Genomic DNA, 10,000 nt, shown 5'->3' with positions numbered 1-10,000 from the left:
AAGGGACTTGTTACGACACCTTAAAACCTTCAAAAGCAAGAACAATGTTGTCGCAATTGATGTTGAATTGACCGTGACCCTGCACAATCTTTTGTTTTTGCTTCGCACGGGTTTGCAAATTAGTTGCGCATAATTTAATGGAAGGATTTGATTGGTTATCTTTTCGAAAAAAGGTGTGTTTTGTGCAGGGTCAAGGCTAAAAATACGGACAAAAATATGAAACTAAGGGTGGGTTTTTTTTGGGAAAACCCGAAAAAAGGATTCTTGAATCCAAAAACGGATTTTGCGTTTTTTGGGGGAAATCCAAAATCCATACTCGAGGAGGATACTTCGGATCAAATCTAAATCCGGATTTTTGAGATTCACCACTTCAGCCTTTTTTTTGGGAAAGGATTTGAAAAAAGTACTTTTGACAAGCGGTTTTCCATGAAAAATGATAAACAACAGCTACCGTACATGACAGTTTCGCCCAAATGTTTTCTCGCGCCATTTTACCGTGCGATCAAAGACACGAATAGATCGAAAATAGTTAGGTTTCCTGCACATTCACACCAGAAATTACACTAGAAGTGTTTTTGACAGCAATAATATTGTTAGCACCTTTCCCACATCTAAAAAATACCCTATGTAATCGATTTGTACCTTAGAACGCATGCTTTTCTCCACTCCTTTCATCAATCGCTAAGGTATTTTTTTTTCTGGTGGCATTTTCGTTGAAGAATTTCTCCAAAACAAACCAGTTAGCCACGACTTTTTTTTTGTTTTTCAAATTGCAAGCAACTCTGGGTTTCTTGGTTTGCGTTGTCATGGAAAATAATTCTTTTTCGCCTTTTGCGTTTTTTTGACGCTGAAGAATCCATTGATCGGAGATCACAAATCCGTTTTTGGATTTTCCCAAAAAAAACTCACCCTTTGAACTTGTCGAGTTTCATATCCATCTCCATGCATTTATACGAACCAATAAGGGGTAAGTCACGTTCGCCTAGACCATACGAAAGAGTTCATGTAATGAAATGGCCCCTTTTGAAAACACCTAAATGAAGGAAAAAGGGGGGTTGGCGAATGTAGACTGAGAGCAGTCTCTTTCTTTTCCTAACTTCTGTAGAGCGTAGCGCGAAAATGTATACACTTTTCAAGCAAAATATTGAGCCTGGTCGCGCTTCAACTATAATTTAATAGCAGCGCTATTGTTTTAAATCCAATGCGATAATAGTGGCCTTTCTTTACACGAGTTTACGATTTTATTTCCTTAACGCACGATTCTTTTATCAATTATAGCATACGCTAACAAACTTTTATTTGAAAACGCTTGAAAAATAGTTAGCAACAATGGTTTTAAACCAGAATTCCGAATCACTAAGGACCATTCTATATAATTCTATATTGTTTTCAAATGAGACGGGAGTAGTATGATTTTGAACTTAGTTCAAGGTTTTCTTAATTCGGATTTTGAGAATCGCTTGAGATCATTTTATTGTGAAACGGGAGTATTTAGTTGGTTTCATATCGTATTTGAAAACGGTTCACAACATTGACGTAGTGAGCAAACAACATACCTTTGAAACGCTTTATTCAAAAAAATACACTGTCGAATTTCGAACGTTTGTCTTGTTTGTTTCGAAAATATCCCGACCGTTTGTTTTCATTTTGTAGCCACTAGTCACGCGTGACTGACATCGAATACAATATTCACTGTTAACGCATGCTCGCTATGAAACGTGCAGGCCGTGAGCAGAGTCTTCTTTCCTCTTCCCGACTTATCAATGAAGATCGAAAGAGACTGTGCTCGCAGGGTAGGAGACTGGGAGATTTGATGACCAACTAGGAAACTCCCGGGAAAGCGGGAGAGTTGGCAGGTATGTAATAATGGCATAGTACTCGAGATTCGAAGGGAAAGGCAGCAGATAAGAATTTGTTTGTTGTATTTGTGAGAAATAGTTCTCCTAAAAAACCAAACGCCGCATTGTAATAACCTTAATCCAAAAAAAGGTTGTTTTGAAAAGATATATGTAAAAAACGCGTAAAGGTCGTGAGTTGCGGAGGTGATGTTAAGCGATTTTCTTTCTCAAGGTTTTGCAATAAATGCTCTGGAACTATCATAATCTTTTGTATTATCCAGCTTGGATGTTTTGACTTTGTAAACAGTCCCGTAAGTACATTTCGAGTGGGATTGATTAGGCAATTTTGCTTCGCGCAAATGTGAGTAGGTCCCTGTACACGTGGTGTCATCAGCGAAAACATTTTTTGGGGCCACTTTTTGGACGGAGATTTATAGTAACTGTCTCCTTTCGTCACGGACGTGACCTGGGCCCTAGTAATGTTAACTGACAAAAATGGCGGCGGGCCGCGCTATTTGTGCATTCTTCGAGGAACAGAATAATCTCTCTACTGATTTGGAACCGCATTATCCTGGAGAATTGTGCTTCAAAGTGTGAAACGTGGCATAAAGCAAGTATTTCAAGAGCAAAAGACATTGTTTTATGGCTACAAACGTAAGGAATGTGGCGACGGGAAAGTGGTCCCAAAATCGACAAAATATGTTCGCAACACAACGAGAGATAATTTGGGACCCCTTTGAAGTGAAATTATACTTGGTGACATGTGTTTTGCCTTACGTTTTGGCTGGAATTTCGGGCTTTGGTCTTCCTGAGCTGATCAGTACTGTAAGCCGGTCACTGTGTTAGCGAGTTTCTGTGTAGTCGGTTTCCGTTTTAGTTAACTCACAACAATTAATGCATCCAGTATGTTTACTGTTTGACACCAAAAGGGATTCAAAATTTAAACAATACATACTTGAAAATAGTGTTTTACAAGCAGTGCTTTCAATAGAAAGGTTTCTAAAGGGTCTTAAAGATATTCAGCATAATAGGGAGAAATGTTTGGCTAAAAAAAGCAGGTGAGCTTTCGTGTTTCACCACCACTCTACTACCCTACAATCAGGGACAAAATTAGCTGACACATTGTGTTTAAACAGCTCCATTTAAGTGTAAAATAACACTATAATTTGAATCATGCTCCAAATTATTGATAAGACCCCCCCTCCCCCATTCAATGTTGTCTATTTGTATCTAAATATCTCGGGAATCTCGCTGCAACATTGTTTAGGGGGAAGGGGGCGAATTGGGCTACCTAAGAAGGCTAAAAGATAGAAGAAATGTGGCCTAGGAGGTAGAAATGGTCACTGTGTCAGCAATTTTGTCGCTGATTGTCCGAACTAGACTACCGCACATTTCTTGAAAATAAAGTATATTTAGAACTTTGTTGTAACATTAAATTGAGTACACCGTAAGTACTTGCCATTAATTTATTTGGGGTATGGACCTCACTCACCACGCGCTAATTAGGGTTGATTATGTAATTTTCTGGTGACGTTGCAATGGAGTGGTTGGGCTTTAAAAGTGTTCACAACATGGTTAATCAAGCCAAAATACCGTATCAAACTCGTGCACTAGTGCGCATTGCACAAAAGTACGAAGGACTGAAACAAATTGAAATTATGCGAACGTTTAGACTTTCCCCTTCCACTGTTTATAGAATATTAAACGGAGAAAAAAAGAAGGAAAACTTTTCAAGAGCAGCAGAAAGGGAGAGGGGCCGGTCGTCCAAGAAAGTTGGGCAACCGTCAGGAACGAGTCATTTTGCGATGCATCACCAATTTGCGGAAGGAAGATGGCAATTTTACTTTGAAGCGACTGATGGAAAGTGCGCTGGAAAATATTCCTTTTTCACGCGCAAATTCCTAGAGGAAAACAAAAACCAACTGCCAGCCTGTGGCAAGTGCTTTGCCACTTTGATTTTGGGTGAAGAAGGAGAATAATTTCAATAATCCTTATAGATTCACCACGGCTAACCACGGTTATCCATAAGCGTAAAATGATACTACAAGTAGTATCCCTTTCATAATCGTGGTTAACCGTGGTTAACCGTGGTTGACCGTGGTTAACCATGGCTGATTGTTGATTCTTGCACTTTTTCCAGCTCTTTCAATGCATTTTCCATTTCAGAGAAATGATATTGATACATTGTGCATTGTAAATGAGCATTTTAGTGAAAATATGTAAGAGAAAGGAGATGAAGTGAACAAAAAAACTGTGGACTTAATGAAAATAGAAAAGAGAGAGAAGGTGAAACCAGAGATCATTGTAGATCAAGTGATATTGTTTACATGTCACGTAAGGCAATCTCTTTTTCTTGCCTTTCTAAAATCTCCTTGTCGCTTTCCTCTCCCTTGACAATTCATCAGTATCACAACCTTTCAGGATTTCCATGTTTTTCAGATGTTTCGAAAATGACGCCGATATTTGCTTACCAGGCAACTACAAGATAACGAGGTTACTCGTAGCGTCACGTATAATAGTGGCTCAAGTTACTTCGTGCATGTTGATCCTCCCTACGTTATTTCGAATAAGCAGAAAAAAAGTTCGTTACAATACGAGAGGAAATAAATGTAACCAAATAAGAAGGTAAAACATTTCGTTTCCTCCGAATAATGACCTAGGTAAGGTTTTTTTGCATTACATCAACGACTAATGGCAATATCAGAGGAAATCTGCCTCAGACAATCAGCGACAAAATTAGTTGACACATTGTGTTTATCAGTTCCTTTTAAGTGTAAAATAACACTATAATTTGAATCATGCTCCAAATTATTGATAAGACCTCCCCTCCCCCATTCAATGTTGTCTATTTGTACCTAAATATCTCGGGAATCTCGCTGCAACATTGTTTAGGGGGAAGGGGGCGAATTGGGCTACCTAAGAAGGCTAAAAGATAGAAGAAATGTGGCCTAGGAGGTAGAAATGGTCAATGTGTCAACAATTTTGTCGCTGATTGTAGCTTTCTTTTCTTTACTTGTGTCATGTCAATGGAACTCAGTAATGGACTACGTGGATAAATAATAGTGGTTGTTTATCATTTACAAGCAGAAACTGGTTGGTACTAGGTTTGTTCAAATGGTAAGCAAAAACTCCCGAATGGGAAATTTAGTTGGGATCAGCGTGTGCCATTCACAAAATTTGTTCAAGTTTACTGAGAGAGTCTGGAGGGAGGAAAAATCATGGGGGAATCCAAATGGTAAACAAGTTTTCCGTTTGGGAATTTTAAACTACCTTTCAAGAAATCCCGTTTTATCCAGAAAATTTTCCTTTGGGAAGACCAAAATAGGCTTACCATTTACATTCCAACGGAAATTTCCAGATTTTTTTGGTAAATGGTATAAACAAGCAGTAATTCACTACTTGTACAATCCCATAATGTAATACGTTTTGTGGGGGTTATTTGCTTTTAAACACTGAAGCATGATACAGTCCCAAGAGTAAAAAACTAATATTATTTTTAATGTAAAGAACCCCTCAAAACGTATTGCATTACATATGGGATTGTGCAAGTAGTGAATAAGAATATTTTTCACACACTTGTATAAAAATCATGATATTGTAGCCATATTCAAGTGTGATCTGTATGGGAGATGACTTTGTCATTATAATTATTGTCCAATAATCTCGTCAGTCTGCCACATAAGCTACTACAAACTACAGTCATAGTGGTAGTGCCTGTTTAGGAAAGGTTATCCACTGCATAAAGTTAAAGCCACAGACATGTACATTCAGTCCTGCAGTTTTGATGGTGAATAGTCTTAACTTGATCTTTGGATAGGTTCATTAATGTGAAGATGAATGCTTTTACACAGTGGAATTTACAGGTTTTACTCTTTGTAATCCCAGAATATTTGAGTCCTCAATCCTTGAAAGTGAAGGGTTTGCACAATCATACTTCAAGATCACAAATGTCTCGGCTTAGACATTCAGAGTGCAGTTATAATAACTTTTCCAAAGTAACACATTATTGGTTATCATGGAAACAAGAAGGTGATAACCTTGATGTGTTTCATTCTGGTTTCAAGCCGGTGACTTTTTACATGTAAGGTTTTAAATTTCCTTATTTGGAATTAATAAAGCTGACCTGTCTCTTCATCACAAAGCAGGGAGAGGATAAAATTCATTTTTTTGAACCGCTGCTCAATTGAGCTTACTTCCATTTTTGGGCATAAAAATTTACCTAAAATCCCCTACTTTTTGTTTCAAGGAAGCATTAAAAGTTAGACACATCAAGGTAATTAACTTGTGATGAAACCCACTTACACAGTGCTTACTGTGTGCAATGTAAAAATAAGCAAAGAATTTAACTGAACTGATTGTTTTGGCCCCTGTTCACCTTGTCTTTTGCAGTACTTACTACCTGTTTTTTTTTTTTTTTTTCATTTTTTAAAAGATTTATATAATTTTATAAAGAGCGTTTTCACTCACATGACCAGCAGCCATATTGGATTACTGAAACAAAAGAAGGTATTTGCATAAAAATAGCGTTCAATGCCCGGAGGATTAGTTTGGTATACCATCATGGCCGCCATTTCTTTGTTTTGGAACACTGACATGGCTGCTTTGACGTCATGTGAAAACGCTCTATTATGTCATCTCTTTACCATTATATACAGTGTACATGACGAGCGTGCAAATAAATAAATAAAGACTGACTTAGCTAACCTTCCATGTATACAACATCTATGTGCAAAAGAACTACCTACATGTATTATGATAATGGCTGTCCATGACTTAAAATTACTGAATGCATACATGCAGGTTTGGGTTCACAACAATTTGTTGATTGTCAAAAAATATAAGTGTTCTTTGCAAAAAAAAAAAAAACCACCTCCATGAGACCAGTCCACTTACCAATAAAAGCCAACTTCAGTTGGTAAACTTTGCAATTAATGCATACTTTGGTGGACATGTTTTACCTGTCTTTTTCGGAGCATTTAGACATACTTAATTTTTGGTGGCCTTTCTTTATTGTCACAAATGCTTCCAACAACCAATCAAATGACATAATTATGACAAGGCAAATTATATTGCCTGATAAGTACATGTACCTTACAAAAAATAATAAATAATGTTCCACAGGAAAGCACTGCATAGTGTGCAGTACCAAATCCATGCCTACAAGACTGCTCCTGGGTAGTTCATCCCAACTCACTTATCTGCATGCTTCCAAGCATCTACTCAGATTTTCAGAAAGGAAAGCAGCAGTATGCTGCTGAGTTTTTTTGAAGAATTTTGCCGTGAGCTGGGTTACAAAACCAGTGAATACCAAAACAGTCACTGTGGTTTCATACCCCAGCATAGTGAACTTTCATTTCTAAAAGTGTTTTTCTTCAATCTGAGAAGTGAAACTTGAACTATGCTTGACATACAACAACGTGAGTTGCATTCTCTACAATGGAAACCCTTCTTCCTCTTCATTGTAAAGGTACGTTCTGTGTGATAACCTGTAAGAAATACAGCATACATGATCAGCATCAGTACCGGGGACTTGATGACTGCAGTGCTAACTGACTAACACATTACATACTCTCAATGCAAGGCAGGGAAAGACAACATGTACTAGTCTTGTAAATGCAATCTAAACTGTTCATGACAGGTGCTGAATGAGTAATTTAAAGAACAAAGAGACTTTGGCTTACAGATTAATCTAAATAATTGATAAATTCAGTGGAAAATAATCATTGTACAACAAATGCGATTCAGTTCCAATGGTAAGAAGCTCCAGACCAGAACATGGTGCAATATGATGACATGGTGCAGCTCTGTGAGATACAAACCCCTGACAAGTGCCAGTCAACTGAAATCTCACAAGTGTCCTACAAACTTGTTCATGTGGTGGTGCACACTGGCAGCAAGCTTTTCGCTGGCCACTATGTGTGTTACATGAAGAGAAATTGGTCTTGCTACTTTGCAGATGACACTCACCTCAAAAGGTGTACATAGTACAATTGAAGCTATCAATGAAAAAGCCAACCTGGTGTTCTACAGTGTATGGAAGAGATTTTTCTGATGACCCGATGGTGGAAGTCTCTTGAAAAGGAATAAGTTCTTTCTTAATATGGAGTGACACTGAGCAGCAGCCTATGAGATTACAAAGCCACGAAACAATCCAAGTCCAACATGGAAGCGCCCCCATGTAGGAGCCATGGTGTGATAATTATAAGAAATCCAGACCTGTGTAGAACAGCAAAAGATGGAGACATATCGATAAAAAGATGGAATCTTTGTGCGAAAAATGGACAAACTTTCGATTTAGTTAATTTCAGCTTGTCCATTAAAAATGTAATGTAAATAAGCAATATTGTAATTGTAAAATGGATTTGTTAGTGATAGTGCAGTGTTATTAGGAACATATTGTTATGTTTTGTATTTTGATCTTATGTTCATGTTTTGTTTTTTGTGCAGGTATAAATATACATGTGTAAGTATAATTTGTGTAATGTTAGTACTTTAAGTTGTGTAAGTGTTGGTCCTGTTATTAAAATTGCATAAGAAAAAAAAAAGGGAACAGCAAAAGATTACGCAGGTCTTCAGTATACACTAATATGTGAATCATAGAAAGAGCAAGCCAAACTGTTTGAAACCATGGAACATACCATCCCACAATACTCCAGAACATGTGGCTGGGAAGGTGGCGACCATTATAGACTTTTGCCCAGGCAAGAAGAGGAAGGTTTCTGGCTGTCTAACATTCTTCTTATCAATGCGGAGAAGACCACTGCAGCCGGTAACAAAGTACCTACTCTCAACTCAGACATGTTTTTAAGAATGGCAACACTCTCCAGAGAAAAATATCTGAAGTACAAGTTTCATCAACTCTATCCAAATATTCAACATTCAGAGGTCATTCTTGCACCATTCAACCATGGCAGGCACTGGTGCCTAGTTGTTGTGAACCTGGAAGAGAACTTTTCAGTCTATCTGGATTCTCTGTATGATGGCACTGGTGCAAAAATGGCATTTTCTAGAGTCAATAACTTCCTAACATGTTGTGCCTCCATCAATGGGATCAATACTTGGACCTTGAAGAACTGGAAGTTTTAATTTTTGTAATTCCTTCATCTGACATTGCACAGCAGCTCAACAGTGATGAATGTGGGGTGTTTGTAGCCACATAGGCAGAGCACATTGCCCTAGGATTGCCACTTGATTTTACTCAAGATCAAAAGGTTACTTTTCGTTACTCTCTCATACTCGACATTGTATGGAATTCATTGTCTCTGTACATGTGACAAATTCTGAAAAGCATAAAAATAAAATACCTCTAAGTAAGTACAAAGCCAAATGGAAAACCTGCATCCAAGAGGAAACACCAGTGCTCTCAGACTGGCAAATCAACATCAAACAAAGCTGCCACTGCCATGAAAACAATTGGTTTTGGGAAAGCCCTAAATAACAACTTGTTAGACAATCAAGCAGCCTGTGAGCAGAGCCTCCTTTTGTCTTTTTCCTTACTGAGGATGCTTCAACTGACTACACAACAACTGTGTCAGGGAAAGACCCAAACATTATCCTGTTGGACAAGCACACTTCAACTTGCAAGACAGAGAGTGGGTGACAAAATGCTTCAAATGAAACCCTGTTGGACATTATGCACAACCAAGAATCAACTGATTTTATAACCCTAACCCCCTGACAACCCAAACCAAGCTACAACTTACAACCCAAAAATTCTTTCAGATAAAGCTTCAAGAAAAACTATGCTGGGCAACCAAGATTGACAAGGCATTATACAACTAATGGGGCAGGGAAATTTGAAACTAATTATAAAAATCCTCACAGACAATCATAGCGTAATTATTGACAACACAACTTCTGTGTCAGGAAAAGGTCCAAACAATACCTCTTCAGACACTCAAGCTTCCAATGCAAGTTGAAATTCTACGCCAGTGCACAGTATTACAATGTACCAGTAATAAAGGAAATATTAGTAGTGAAAAGAAGAATCCATCAACTCTTTTTAACTCCTAGTCAACCAGCATAAATGAAGATCATTGTTACTCTTGCACTGTGCCACCCAAAAGAAAAAAACCCAACACCTAGATACAGTATCTACCTACAAAGGCTGCTACGATCTTGCCAACAGAATATGAGTGTATGTAAAAATTGAATTGAATTTG

General features: G+C 37.9%; 3 protein-coding genes and 1 long non-coding RNA gene across 4 annotated transcripts in view; 3 read left to right on the top strand and 1 right to left on the bottom strand.

The window, feature by feature from the left end:
* The window catches only part of LOC138024287 (lactadherin-like), a 296,558-nt gene that overhangs the window by 52,963 nt on the left and 233,595 nt on the right, over positions 1-10,000 (top strand). The window lies entirely within an intron of this gene.
* LOC138024267 (single-stranded DNA-binding protein 3-like) overlaps positions 1-10,000 on the top strand; it is a 699,715-nt gene that overhangs the window by 466,834 nt on the left and 222,881 nt on the right. The window lies entirely within an intron of this gene.
* Positions 1-10,000, top strand: part of LOC138024755 (uncharacterized) — a 77,790-nt gene that overhangs the window by 50,926 nt on the left and 16,864 nt on the right. The gene's annotated exons all lie outside the window — the stretch shown is intronic.
* LOC138024291 (uncharacterized) overlaps positions 6,825-10,000 on the bottom strand; it is a 14,494-nt gene continuing 11,318 nt past the window's right edge. The window contains exon 2 of the long non-coding RNA XR_011126959.1: positions 6,825-7,324. This is a non-coding gene — a long non-coding RNA (uncharacterized lncRNA). The remainder of the gene's footprint in view (positions 7,325-10,000) is intronic.

The sequence above is a fragment of the Montipora capricornis genome, chromosome 11, assembly GCF_036669925.1.
Source record: "Montipora capricornis isolate CH-2021 chromosome 11, ASM3666992v2, whole genome shotgun sequence".
In the NCBI taxonomy this organism is placed as follows: Eukaryota; Metazoa; Cnidaria; class Anthozoa; order Scleractinia; family Acroporidae; genus Montipora; species Montipora capricornis.
This window is presented reverse-complemented; position numbering and strand designations above follow the sequence as displayed.